The sequence below is a fragment of the Lepeophtheirus salmonis genome, chromosome 4 (assembly GCF_016086655.4).
Source record: "Lepeophtheirus salmonis chromosome 4, UVic_Lsal_1.4, whole genome shotgun sequence".
NCBI lineage: Eukaryota > Metazoa > Arthropoda > Copepoda > Siphonostomatoida > Caligidae > Lepeophtheirus > Lepeophtheirus salmonis.
In genome coordinates this window covers 50,738,575-50,753,439 of record NC_052134.2, presented here as the reverse complement: position 1 = coordinate 50,753,439, position 14,865 = coordinate 50,738,575, and the positions used below count along the sequence as shown (strand labels likewise).

Genomic DNA, 14,865 nt, shown 5'->3' with positions numbered 1-14,865 from the left:
TTGACGAGGGGTTCTTTTGTAGACCTTCTGCTGACGTGAAACTCCCTGGAGAGGCCACTGACGGTGACCTTTTTCACGGCAGCAACCATTTCGTCCGACCTTTGAGGCCTTGACTTAGATCTTGTGGTCGCCTCAGGAGTCCCTTTGGCAACCACGCTGTAAACGGTGGTACGGCTGCAGTTCAGAACCTTGGCAATTTTAGTGGGAGTTATTCCCAGCGCGGAAAGTTCCAAAATTGCGACTCGACGTCTCTCCATATTATCGGCTGTTGTTTCACTTTGTTGTCAGCTGTCGATTTTGCTGGTTTTACACTTAGCCATTGTTAAGTTGAAACAATTTTAACCACTATTTTATAATAACTCCGTAGTTGTAAAGAACCGGCCCAGAATTGGTACATATACCTTAAAAAAACTTCAATTTAAATAAAAAATAAAAAACTTTTTCTAAAAAAAATGTCATTTGATATAAATACATTTACAAAAGTTTAGGTCTATGGGAAAAGGAAAATGAGGTTTTATTTTGGTAACAAAAAGCATGTGCTTTTAATAGGTAAAGAAAAAAGTTATGTGGATTTTTCTTCTTTATTTTGAGAAAGTTAAGAATCTCTTATTTAGATTATTCTAAACGGTTTTCCGGCTAGTTTTCAGTTCCTGAGCAATAAAATGAGTGCTCATATGCCGGCCCAACTTGACAATTTCTATTATTTTATCACCATTTTTGATGATTAGCCTACCAAAAAGTACTTCATCTTCGAAGTTTATATTACCAAAAGAGAGTGTGGGCCCCCATTTTTCTGTTACGTTTGATACTGTATGGGATCATCATTGTCGAGGTGATACGGAAGAATGCTTCGATTATTCTTTTTTCTTATTTCTATCGTAGAACACACACACAAAACTATAAATGTACTTTTTTAAAGCGTATGCTTAACCTTTATCCATAATTTTTTTACCATGTGAAACCTTATCCACCCTTGTCGTAATAGATATTCGAAAAAACTATAAAACAAACCCCCCTACTCCTTGATATTGCATATCCATTCATCCCTGTGATGAAATTAGATTGATTATAATTATGAATTGTTTCTTTTCATCGTCAAGATTAAGAAATAAAACTTTTAATTCATAATTTGAATAATAAATTAAAATTAGTTTTATGAATATATTTCGAATTAATCTTATTAAAGGCTTTTCTAAAATCATTTAATTGAATTTTTTCATGAGCATACAAATATCTAATTGAAAAGGCTCTCCACGTTTAATTTTAATGAATAAAAGGCTAGATATATAGGCTAGAATTACTTTTATGTTGATCCTCAATTCTACTCTGAGCACACTCAATAGCTATTATTTTACATATGTTTCCTTTTCAAGAATCAATTAATAATGATAGCAGATTTGGAAAATATATATGGATGTTCAGATTGCTATCTGGACAAATCTATATAAGAATTATAAAAGAATTAACAACATAATTTTTTTATAATTTACGCTCACAATGGTTTTGAAGGTATAAACATAAATGGACCCAATTCCTGACATTAAAAACTAATGAACACTATGTATTTTTTACTTACTGATAAGATCATAATGTTTTCTTATAGATGTTACTTAAGAAATTAGTACAAACGCATAGAATAAAAATGCTGAAGTAACTAACTACACATAAATTAATCAGATAATAAGTCTTTTGTATTCAAGCATAATCCTCTCTCCTATTAAAGGTCAGACAAGATTACCAATTGATAAAGAGTTGATTACAACAAATAGTTCATAATTATCCTTGAAGTATTCTAAACACTTTTTTCCTTTTTTGAACAACTAAAGGCTACCTTCTAATTTAATAGTACAGTATTGATCTTATCTAGTGATGAACTTTTTTTAATTTTAATAAAGCGGAAATTTATAGTTCGATTGTCTTCAAACTTGGTAAAAGATAGGTTTTCTTGTCTAAAGTTTCGACTCAATTAAAAAAAACAGTTGATAACAAGTAAAATAGAGCAACAAAACAGTAAAATTTTGAAGCTTCTCTCAGGCAGCATGTCCATCATGGTCATCTCCAAGGAGTTTGGATCAACTTCAGTGAAACATGTCTTCAAAAAAAAATATATATATACCCGGAACCATGGGCGTTGTGGATAACACAGGCAAATTCTGCCCTCCCATTTTTATGGATAGGAAGGAGCAGCCCAATGCAGAGGCTTATATCAAACTTCTGGATGAGAAAGTTCTGCCTTGGGCAGAGAAAAGTTCTGGTACAACTTTGTTTTCACTCAAGACAAAGGCCAACACAAGAGCTTCATGAGATACCATTTTCCGATCTTGTGGTACCTCAACATATACCGACCATCCTCCCAGACGCATACCCCTTGGACTACTCAATCGATGCGCGTCTGGAAAAGAGGGTTTGTGCTATCCTTCACAGGAGTGTCTAGTCTCCAGATGCTTCCATCAAGAAGAATTGGACCAAGCTTGAGTCTGACTATATAGTCAAGGTTTGATAGGGATTTCGGCAATTGTTAGTCCCAAGGACTGATGGAATAAATTGAGGGCCCAATTTGTTAGAATTTGTCAGAAATTACAAATATTATTAAAGTGGTGCTTATGTCATCCTAGAAATCTAATATTTAATGTTGATACTTAAAAAAACCCGTGAAATTAATTGAACTTCTCGGAGCTATTTTATTTTAAAAATTGTAAAACATCTTTATTCATGAGTTTTTATGCTTAACTCTGCAAAGAAAATAATTTGGTTGAGACAACTAAAAAATATATATTATCCGCCAGGGGTGTGACTCACTATCGCTTGGGTTATGTATTTGTTAAGGGCGTTAGCATCGATTAAGATTATGTCCACTGTTGTTTGAAGGTGGTATATGGTCTAGTTATTCTATTTTTTAATAATATTTCATCTTTACAAATTGCAATATTGCTGTATTTGTAAATTGTTAGATAGTTATTATTATAATTTATACATATCGTTAACTTGTTTAAAAAATGGGACATGTAAATAATATTTTTCAAAGCGCCTTCTATGTGATAAATGATATTCATTAATCTCACTCTCAATCTGAGTTCAAAAATGGTCTTATTAATTTAAAATAAAATGTTTTAAGAGCTGTTATAATCATCATTATCCCTTTCCTAATGTATTTCATCTTCCTAAATTATTAAATTGTATGCGTAGAATGGGAACCACTATTTTTTACTCATCTAGAAACTCTTTCAGAAGACAAAAGAGGCCCTTTTCTTCTTGTCTTACCTTGTAATAGTAACATTGACCAATAGATGGATTAGTTTTAATGTATTTAAATCCAAATTGTAATTCAAAGACTACTTGCTAGACTTGAAATTAACTTCTTGGGTTGTTCAACTCATATTTGGTAGAACTACTTTGATTCAAAAATACTTTTAATTTAATTATCACTTAATAAAAACACTTTCATAAAGTCTCAAATAGTAATGAGTTATAAAATTAAAGGACAGTGACTCAACTTCATCTGAAAATTTTTTCTAGGTAGTATTCTTTGGCAGGATAATCATAATTTATTATTTTTCCGCAATGTGGTGCTACTCACTGGTGATGTGTTTACAATTGAATATAAGTAAACAACACTCTTGGGCTGAGAAAACTTTTCCTAAAACCCCTATGATTTAAAAAAATCAAACTACAATTAAAATATGATCCCATTAAATTCTTTGTTATCATTTCAGGTGACGTAATGATAGATGAAGTCATTGCAGAATCAGGAACAAATATATCCGTGGGTTGTCCAGGAATCACACTCAACACCTTCGTCATTACCCTAGAATGGAAATGTGTTGGACAATGTGGATCCAAATCCGCCTCTGCTTCCTCAAGGAAGGATGAAATACAAATATTAAAATACTCTAAAGGAAAGAAAGAGGATCGTGGATCCATGGACCCAAAAACACTCATTTCGAAAAGAGTCAAATTGGATCAGCACATGTATGCTCTACAGTTTAGTCCTGTGAGTGGAGAGGATGCTGGGAAGTATGTGTGTCTCATCAATAATCGACCTCTACCTGATGCCATAATTCGTATAGATGTCTTGGGTATGCGTTGTTTAGTTGTATATTTTAATATTTAAAACAGAAAATGAAGTGCACTTGATATTATTGTTATTTATTTATACTACCTATAAGTCATAAATGAAATGGAAATTGGATATATATCCGAGGCTAATCCTCTCATGTCGTTTCTATGGCTTGAAATGTTGTGACACTTGAGGAAGAAAATACTATATCATAAATAAAGTAAAACCCCGAAACTTGACCTGGGTTTAGTAGTACTTGAATTGAACGTGAGTGGCCCAAGGGCTATGATAAATTTGTGAAGAATATTTCTTTCTTTTTAAATTTGAATTAATTTGTTGAATCTTTTTTATATAAAATAAATTGCGGAGAACCTTTTTGAACAAACACTTTTTAACACTCGTTGTTATTTTTATTTTATCACGCAACCTTTCTTCAAAAAATAAATACAAGACCACAAAATGTGGAGTTATTGCTCAATCACGGTTGAACATTGTTAATAATTTTACAAATGCACCTTCAAATTATTCAGTAAATCAAGAACCTTTAAAACACTAATAAGGGAAAAAGAAACAGACAAATTGATATTTGTAAAAAAAATGAAAGTTTTCATTTCTAGGTTAGTTGGGTAAATGCATATTAACGACCTCTTTTATTGTCGACAAAATACTATTAATATCTACTTTGACAACAGTATTTTAAAGATTTTGTGAAGTTGTGAATAATTCCCTAAAATTATTCTAGAATATTAGTTTGGAAGAATTGACTGTCTACTAACCTATTTGGTGCCTTTTTTCAATTCGTAGTCAGTCAATCCTTCCGAACTCTAATTGAATAATAGTTAGGAAGAATTGACTGATTTTGTTTCTTTTTTCAGTTTATTTCCGGCAGAAAGGTTGCAAATATAATAAAATTTCTCGACCGGTGTTAATATGGCAAACATTTTCAACGCCATAATTTTCGATTCTGGTAGTTTTGCGTCAAGGAGATTTTGCCACATCACATATTCCCCACATTTTTATTTATTTACTTGATCAATTCAAACTAAAATATTGTATCTCGATCAGATAAAATTTCATAGATAGCTAGGAGAAATAGAGTGCTAAAAGGAAAGTTATAAAACCATCTGGAGGAACATCAGCTCCAATCATACAATCTGCTGCGGTGAAAAACATGATGTTTGATCAGATATTCCTTTGGTTTACTCATATGAACTCTTTACAATTTTATAACCCTTGAGGAGATGTAATCGTTAAGTTCCAACTGATGATATGTCCGGCATAACTTCTCCGATGCAAAGTAATTAGTGGTCAAAATATTCGCAGCAAAGTTACCTAAAGCAAATAAAAGTAACGACGTGCTTTATATAAGATATTAAGACATGCCCTGAAAAGTCATTAGCTTCGCACATAGATGGCGCAATTTTTTTTGTTATTCACCTCATTTTCAGAAAGTACCAACCTTCAAAAGACAGCTGCTAAAATTTCATGACAATTTGTTCTCTAGTTTGGGAGTTATTGTACTAATTGTGTCGTTTCTTTTGTTATTTGCCTAAACAATGGACAAAAAATCGTTTTTGTGTCTTAATTTTACACTAATTCTTGATTGGAAATACTACCCTTCAAGCTAAGCAATGCATTAAAAAGTAGTGTTATGGGGCTTCATGAAAAAATAAAGAACAGAATAGCAATTTAAAAAAGGCAATTTTTAAAAAGAAAAAAAAAGTGTTGTTTTTTTTGTAAGGAGAGGAACTTTTCAGCCCAGATGTTAAAATTTCGGTCTAGAAAAATCCCTCAACACACATCCAAAAAATAATTTCAGTTTTGGAACGAGTCTCAATTCACGTATAAAATTATTTTCTTTTGTTTTTCACCAAAGTATATATTGACGACATATTATCATTAGTAATAAGCTCAAAAGTGAGTTTATGAACTGATAGTTTTCACAGACTAAGACCAACAAAAACATAAATTTACTCTACATACATAAAACATGTACAACATTCTACAAACATATGTAACTTTATAAGATGAAACGAGACATATTCCTTGTTTAATTTATGATGTGAGTCATTTTGACAAATTTTTAAAAGTAATAAATAAGTTGTTATAATGAGATGCTTCTAGTTCCTTCATGCCACGTATTAATTATGAGAAACGGAAATAGATTTACATATTACATACATACATTTGCATAAATTTCATAGAAGGAGCTCCTGAGCCCCGCCCCCCCCCTCTCCTTAAAAAAGAGGTCATCATAACATATTATTCAAGTTTGATAATAATTCATTAGATTCAATTCTTTATTTTGAATATTTATTCATGTTTGCAACCTCTTGTTTACAATTCCTCTTTTTTCGAGTCATCATCCTTACCGAACCTTCCAATTAAAGCAGTCCAACATACCTGTTAGTTTGAGTAAATCCCTGGTTCGTACTGGTATAATAGATTTAATAAAAAGGTGGCTTTTGTAATGTGTTATTCGCGTTGTATAATTTTCATCGGTTTACGCTCAATAGTGTTAGAAACTAAAACAAAAGTTTCAAACAGTTTGGTGACAGTTTGACTCAGTATTATTTGAGCGTGTGTCAAAAATAAACATCAACAATGAAAAGGTACGAAATATTTTATAGTTTATCTTCGATAAAAAGTAAAACGCAAGCCAAGTGGCTGAAAATATGAGTATTTTTGAGGGGCTTGATGATTTAAAAGCGCATTACGGTCAATGTTGAGTTCGTCGAATCTGTTCCAGTAAGTTTTGATATCAAAGATACACCACGCTTTACAAGGACAATTGTCGAAAACGTGGATAAAATGAGCACTAAAGTAAGCACCATTTTGATAGCCAATGCAATAAACATTAGTGAAAATAAATAAAGTCCCATGAAAAATTATAGATCCCTTAAACTACACCTAATATTTTTATTAGGCGCAAGATGTCGTTTTTATTATACCATTAATTACGTTATTTTAAATTTTTTGTGTTTTTTCCATATGACGTATACAACTTTTTTTTCCCCTTTGCAGAATTTACCCTGTACATCCAGTTAAAAGTGTAAATTCATGGAGGCTGAGCAGTTAGTTAAGGTGTAATATTCAAGTTTACTAAACGCTCCCAGCGTATAAAAAAAGTTTTCATACGACCACTATTTTCTATAATTACTTATGTCGTGGTTTTGTTTTGCCAATAGGTTCACAACATTAACTTGTAATTATATGTTATAACTTGTAGACCTATTGTATTGTTTAACTCAATAATGACTACCATAAAATATATTTTAGATAGAAAAACTTAGCTTTAAACGTCACCTCAACACCCTTCCCCCTTCCAATTAGGACCACTGATACTTTAAAACAAAGTGGTCAACGCTTTTACAATACTTTTCTGACTGATGTGTAACTTCCACCACGCTTTTTAATAGTATATACTATTACTGTTAATCATATAGTTTGTAGTATTATACACTGTTAATATACAGTTGTTATAGGAACTCTATGACGTAAAAATCTGTCATTTATTATTCTGATACCGCAGTTGACGTCACTTTTTTTATTTACCCTTATGCCAAATGTAAATTTGCAGAATTTAACTTGCTTATTTAGTGAAAAGGGTTCATTCATACTAATAAGTTATGGATTCATTTTCAACACTTATTGCGTTAAAAAAAAAGGTATCATTATGACCACTATTTTGTACACATAATGATCATGTGGTCTTTGTTTCGGCCCTGGGTTTGTGGATTTGAATTGTAGTAGTCTTAAAATTACCTATTCAATTTCTTATTTTTTTATATTTCCAAGTCTCCTGAACGCTGATTGGTTAAATATAAATTAACTATTGTTAACACTGCGCTACATCGAATATACAAAAATAGTGATTTATTTGTAGTCAGTTGCAATCTGTTATTTGAATGTTATTTGGTCGATTTAATATTAGATACTATTAAGTTAGGAACAATTTCCAAAAAGAAAATTGAAAAAATAATTATGTGTTTGGGTATAATTGGCTAACTACCGACTGATTTAAGGTTTATTTCTGGTTTTTTTGGGAAATTGTTGCGTGCGTGATGGTATACGGATACCGACGCTTGAAGAGCAGTTAACAACTCCCAAACAATATTATTCAATAATAATTCCAATAGATAGATTGCCAATTGACTTTGTGCCTTTTGTCTGTTTCTTTTGACAGTCGAGGTTGCTCTTGGATTAAATAAGCTGGAGGCGGACAAATAAGAGAAAAGGAGACCATAACTCATAGCACATTTTGATTTAACCTTATTAGCTACCAACAAGGGATTTTGTAGTATCCCTGTAATCAATACTTTAACTATTTGTTTATAAACATAACCTCTCATTTATCCATTTCAGGATTTCCATATACTTTCCCATTTTTATCGTTTTCTTTTGGTTATATATAGGTAGTACTTCTATGATGATTAATGAAATATGCGCCTATCTTTCTCCACTTTATTAATGCACAAACATAAAATGAAAGCCATATATACTTTTATATGAAGTTAAGATACCCACATATACATATTTTGTATATTTACTCAAATTGAATTTGAAATAAGCAATGCCGCTCATTTTTTAAATCATAAAAATAAGAAGGAATATGGAATATAAAGTTTTGCTACTTTTTAAATCAAATTATTTTAAAGGCTGTCATGGCCGGTCAACACGAAAATAAACGAAAATATTTTTTACTTAAAATCGACCCTGGATAATGTACATTTGTATTCTTCGATACGAATTACGGTCAAATTATATCAGGAAATTATTCTGATATATTCTTTTAAAGTACTTTAAATATACAAAGTTCATAGTCATAAAAAAATATTATAAATCGATGGATTGTATTTGAGGCCATATTGAGGTCAAATTAAGTTTTATGAATCAATGAAGGCTACAAACTATACTTCATTTTTGAATAATAAAAGTGTAGATTTGCTACTTTTTAAATATATTTATTATAAAGTCTATTGTATACCTACATACAATATATGTATGCGTTAACATAAAAATAATTTGAAACAAAAATCAAAAACAAGAGAAGATCATTACTTATATTTAGTTTTTATATACCAACATGCCAAAATTTCATATTTTAGTCAATTATAGACTTTGTATTCAAATTTGTGGAATTAGTTAAGAGATCAAAAAAAAAAAAACCTATAGTTTAGAACCTTTATTTGATTTAATATCTTATATTGGCCGCGATTTGGCCTTTCATTTTTTTTTTTTTGTGAAGATCAATTTTGGGGTCTTTAAGGACAATAAGTGAAGCACCCAAAGGGTCAATTACTATAGCTTTTTGTTAAAAACTGAAAATAAGTCGTCAAAGAATACAAATGTAATCTAAATTCAATTTTGAGGGTTTTCAATCACGTCACGAATTGTTTTATAATTAAAAACGACCCATAATATCAGCAAATTTCCATTAAATCTTGAGGAAATAACAAGAAATGATTATAAAAACATAAAAAAGTTAACTTCTGTATTGAAAAGTAATTGATGTCAATCATAAAGAGTGATAATTGAATTAGCTCTAACTCATAGCAACTAAAAATCCCTATATATTTGGTAGATTTGTACAATAATTTTTGTTTAGAATTGATTAGAGACAAGTAAGGTAGAATAGTTATAGAAAAATGTATGATACTATCAAAAGTAAACTCTAATTTAAAGTCTACACTAGTAGATAAGAATATTTAAGGATGCATTAACATAGTTTTACTATAGAATATTAGAAATCGAATATCAAACATCTAAGTTGTATATTTTTGATAGATGGTTATTTTAATTCCTAGTCCCATTTTGAGATCCAAATAATACCTCACCACATTTCTTAATATCAAGGAAAAATTGATATTTATTCTTATAAAACTTGATTGTTATTACTTCCCCTAAGATGACCGACATGACCCATGCGGACGTCACATGACAACCCAAAATTGAATTATATGTAATTTTATTGAAATATGTATCCACTCAACTGAATCCAAGTTATTTATATTTTACAGATGTACCTGACCCGCCCAAACTTCCAATAGTGATGGGGTTCACATCTAGATCCGTCACTCTATCCTGGTCAAAACCACGAGTCAAAGAAGATAGCACTCCTATCCTAGGATATGTTATCTCCGTTGGGTAAGTTCTAACTATTTGTGTCTTTTTTCATGAGAAACATCTAGATATATTATCTAACCAATTGCTTTGTTTCTTTAGACAAAGATCCGTAGCTTCATCTGACGACAAAAAATTTGAGGACATTGGTCACGAAATCATCAGTAATTCCTCCACTCCAAAATATACTATAACAGGACTTGTACCATACACCGTCTATAACTTCAAAGTTGCAGCAATGAATCATGTTGGACGCTCCGTTTTCTCCAAGCCTTCGTATCCCACCATTACATTGCTTGAAAGTAAATTCAATAGCCGTCTGTTCTAAACTTCTTCTTTAAAAAAAATTTTATTACTTATTTTTCAGAGCCAAGCGGTAAGCCACGTGTCACTGCTGCACACAATACGTCATCAACATCCTTGTATTTAAGTTGGCGTCCCCCGGATATTTCTACAATCCATGGTCAATTCCTGGGTTACATCATATCATATCGTCCTAGGGATGTGGGAGAGGATGAGGCTGTTGAAGTTCCATTGGAGAACCCATTAGCTGAGGTAAGTTTGAGTTGCTTTACATTTGGGGGCCAGAATCAAAGGTATAAAGCATTGTGGCTGATTGCAAATCTGAGTTTGAAGAAATTTCTTATTCGACAAAAAAATTACCTACATTCCGCAAGATGTCGCTTATGTGATATCAGTACAGATGACGTTACTTTGGTACTTAATCATTTTTCTATATGACTTTTTCTTCCATTTTCCAGAATTTACTTTGTTACATATTCATGGCTTGTGTTGTGTTGGTCCTTATTTAGGGCTCAAGACTTCAGTCCCGTCCAGTTTAATGTTGGTCCAGTCCAGTTCAGTCCTGCATACCAGTCTTAAATCTTATAAAGTTTGGCCCTCGATGACGTCATTCAACTTTATTTCTTCCTTTTTATTCTAATACATACATTGCAAGGACAGACGTTCTTAAGGGCTGGTCCCAAGGACTCATGGGACTGGTCCTAAGACTGAACTGGACTGAATAATTAATGACTTACACATCAAAATTCATTGTATCGTCAGTGTCCCTAACAGACCAAAAAGTATTATTGCCGCCAAATAAATTTTGAAAAATTTATCAGACGGTTATCGTTTCACCACTTGGTGTATAGCTTTGGCTCCAAAACTTTTCATAAGCAGGAGATTGTATCATATATTGATAAAACCATTATCCAACCATTTTTATTGTTACTGTCTTCAAATGCGCAAGGAGCCATTGGCTTTTCTTGGATACAAATTAATACTATAGTACATTTATAAATAATATTTTTTATAAAAATTTGTTAGACCCACGGACCCTTAACCAGTACCTCCACCTCGACACCTCTGCTTTACAAATTATACTGAAGTTAGGAGCACATACATGTGAAAAATTATTTTTTGAAAATAAATTTTTCCCAAAAATGAAAAAAAAAAGTTTTCCTCACATTTTATCCTATTTCAACTCTTACATGTCAATGTTTCATTTGTATGAATTTATAAAGTAAAAACGATCGTACACATTTTTGTTCTCCATCTGAACAACAGACTAAGCATGAAAACAAATTGTAATGTATTTTATCAGTCTGTTAATTTTTGGGTATTTGATTACATCACTTAACTTTCTTTCTTTCTTTTTAAATCAGATCTAGTACTGACAGTCCCAAGGATTGATAGATCCCGTTCTTAGACTGGATCAGACCGAATAAATAAGGACGTACACAATACTAGCACCATTATTTACTAAGTAATTAGTCGTTAGAAACAGTTGCAAATAATGTTTCTACTCCCCTGATATCCTTACGTCTATTAAAGTATTAATCTTTACTAATGAATCCATATTGAATGACTTATCATGAACCAAAAAGAGGTTTAATTACAACAAAACAAAAAATAATGATCAAGAAACTTAAATAAAACAAAAAACAAAGACAAGATCTATGATTAAATGTTGCAAAAATAAAACAAACATAAAATACAATAAAAGTTGTTAAAAATGAAGTTTTTTCCCCTCAATATACGCAATATCTGAACAAAGAACTACTCATTTTAATCAGCCTTTCATTGACTACCTTTTATTTTTAGGACTATACACTCAAAGGCCTTAAAGTATATACGCAGTATCTGGTATCCATACGTGTGTTCAATCCGCAAGGAAATGGACCAGAGACTATTGTTGTCGTCATGACAGATGAAGGAGGTAAGATTTTCAAATATTTTTTTTATTATCACAGATCATAGTAGTACATATATATTATGGTGTTTCAAAATGCAGTGACCATTAAATTTTGAAATAAAGACAATATTTTTTTCTATTTTGGTCAGTATATGTTAATGCTGACAAATTAACTTTTGAAATGTTGATATCTTATTTAAAAAAAAAAATATTACACAAGTATTTTTAAAAATAAAATACACATGAACTTCAATTGTCCGTAAGTCTTTACGTTATTCTGATGGTGGTTCAGAGGGGAATATGAATGCTTTCATATTCCTTTTACTTATCAATCAATTATTAAAAATAATAATTAAATACATGCATTGACTATGACTGGAGAATTTTTATTTTATAACAAAACTATATAAAGGGCATACTTTTACGGTAAAATGCACTTGACTTCAATCTATATTGTAATAAAAGATAATATAAGAGTATATAATGTTTTCCAACAATTCAACTTGTGTGGCATTTTAAAAGAAAAGGGCCTCAATTATAAATATATTAATATCGGTGGTAACCGGCATTGTCCAAAGTTATTCGGCGTAATCCAACAGACAAAATTTGCATAAAAATATAGAAGATAATTACCCAAGGAATCATTTGTATTACTCACCAATTTTCATCGGCACACACGCTTTGTTACTCAATACTTGAAAAATGAGATTAGGACTGATGAGACAAGAAGTGCTCTATAGGGCTACAATTTGATCCTAAAATAAACTTTCTCTGAGGTTTTCTTAGTAAGAATACATTGATATTTATTAAATCAAATATTTGTTCATAAATATGATATACCGGGAGTCCTTAGAAATTTGAACACTTACATATTGAATAATGAAGGTTGAGTAATTGAAACTAATTCATATGACGGTACTTGAAAGTATATGCAATGCATAACAAAAATAAAACTGAGCGCTCTAACGTACAAGTCGAGAAAATGACTCTTGAACGTGATCGAATAATCTCCATTCGAGCACTCCTAGGAGTTTGTCGTCTCCAGAACCAATATCTACCCCTGTCAGCAAGTTCCAAACGTTGGAAAAGAAGAAGATTTCAGTCAAAAAGGCCAAACTGGATCCGGAAGAGTTAAGGTCAATCAACTCTTAGAGGATCCATACAATATAAATCGGGGTATGACACCAGAATGTCTAGAGAACTATCAAAAAAATTGGTGGAAAGAGCCTTCTGAAGGTTTACTTTTCACACCAGAAATTAAAGAAACCCATCTCCTCTTTTGCAAGACTCTTTTGAGTCGTTTTGAGCTCTATTTTTACACTTTTGATCTCCTGCAGTCCTGATGACTTACCCTATCGACTACAACTTTTGTGTTCATGTCGAGAGGAAGGCCTACAATATCTGTCATCCAAACACCGAGTCTCACAAATCCACCGTCAGGTACCTTGACAAATGACTACATTAGCATCGGGTTCCAGACCTTCTACCGCTGCCTGAAAGCCATCATTGTTGCTAATGTACAGTAATAGTTAAGAGAGCTCAGACGCAAATATACTTATTGTATTAAATTTGTTAAAATAATACTGTTCATTAATAAATTATATCTTGCTGAAGTTTAAAATTCATAGTGTTCAGATTTTAATGAACCACTCAGTAAAGCATATTAAAAAGTAGACGTCTTGGCATTGCAGAAAAAAATAATAACTTTGTAGTTTTTTAGTAGTTTTGTAAGGTCATTTGGCCTAGGTTTGCATGAACCTATGTTTATAGACGAAATAATAATTAAGAGTTGATCCCATAAAGAAATAAAGTTGAAATTCTACTATATTTATTGCTATATGTCCTTGAGAGCAGGCTTATTTGTTGATGCTCTACTTGGGTAAAAACAAATACCCTCAAATGTCTGTTTTTCATGTTATTGGAAGGGTTTATATATTAGGGTGGGTCCAAGGTAAGAAAACATAACTTCATTTTATATCATGCATGGCCAATCAGCCTGTAGAAATTGGCGGTAGAAAAGTAGGATTGGTGGTGTTCAGTTCTACAGGTTAGATTTAGTTGCTTTCATACAATGGAATAGTTGAGGAACGAGATTTCTTGTCGAAAATAAATATTGACAAAAATGATTTCCCTAAATATTCTATAAAATTTAAACAAATTGCAATTTAGCTTCTGAGTTGCATTGGTGCGATTTATGAAAAATAGTTAACTGTTTCAATTTTGAAAAGCCTAAAAAAGATTTTTTTGATTCATTTTCATAATTTGAAATTGGCAAAATTATTTTAATACAAATTACTCCAAAGAATTGATGTCATTCAAAACTTTTTAATTATTGCTATTTATTTAAACCGGATAATTGGGACCAGAATTGTTTAAAAAAAAATAACAACTGCTCTTGACAAAATTACTAATAACTACTAAAAAATTCACCTAAATATCCACAATTGTAATACAAAATATGTGAGTAATTAAACTTAGCCACTTTTTG

At 31.4% G+C, this 14,865-nt stretch overlaps 1 protein-coding gene across 2 annotated transcripts in view; it reads left to right on the top strand.

Moving 5' to 3' along the window:
* The window catches only part of LOC121116142 (putative receptor-type tyrosine-protein phosphatase mosPTP-1), an 87,320-nt gene that overhangs the window by 12,288 nt on the left and 60,167 nt on the right, over positions 1-14,865 (top strand). For both annotated transcript variants that reach the window (XM_040710375.2, XM_040710374.2), the window contains exons 2-6: positions 3,714-4,076; positions 10,078-10,204; positions 10,283-10,482; positions 10,548-10,735; positions 12,287-12,401. The gene's annotated coding sequence lies outside the window, so the exon portion shown is untranslated. The remainder of the gene's footprint in view (positions 1-3,713; positions 4,077-10,077; positions 10,205-10,282; positions 10,483-10,547; positions 10,736-12,286; positions 12,402-14,865) is intronic.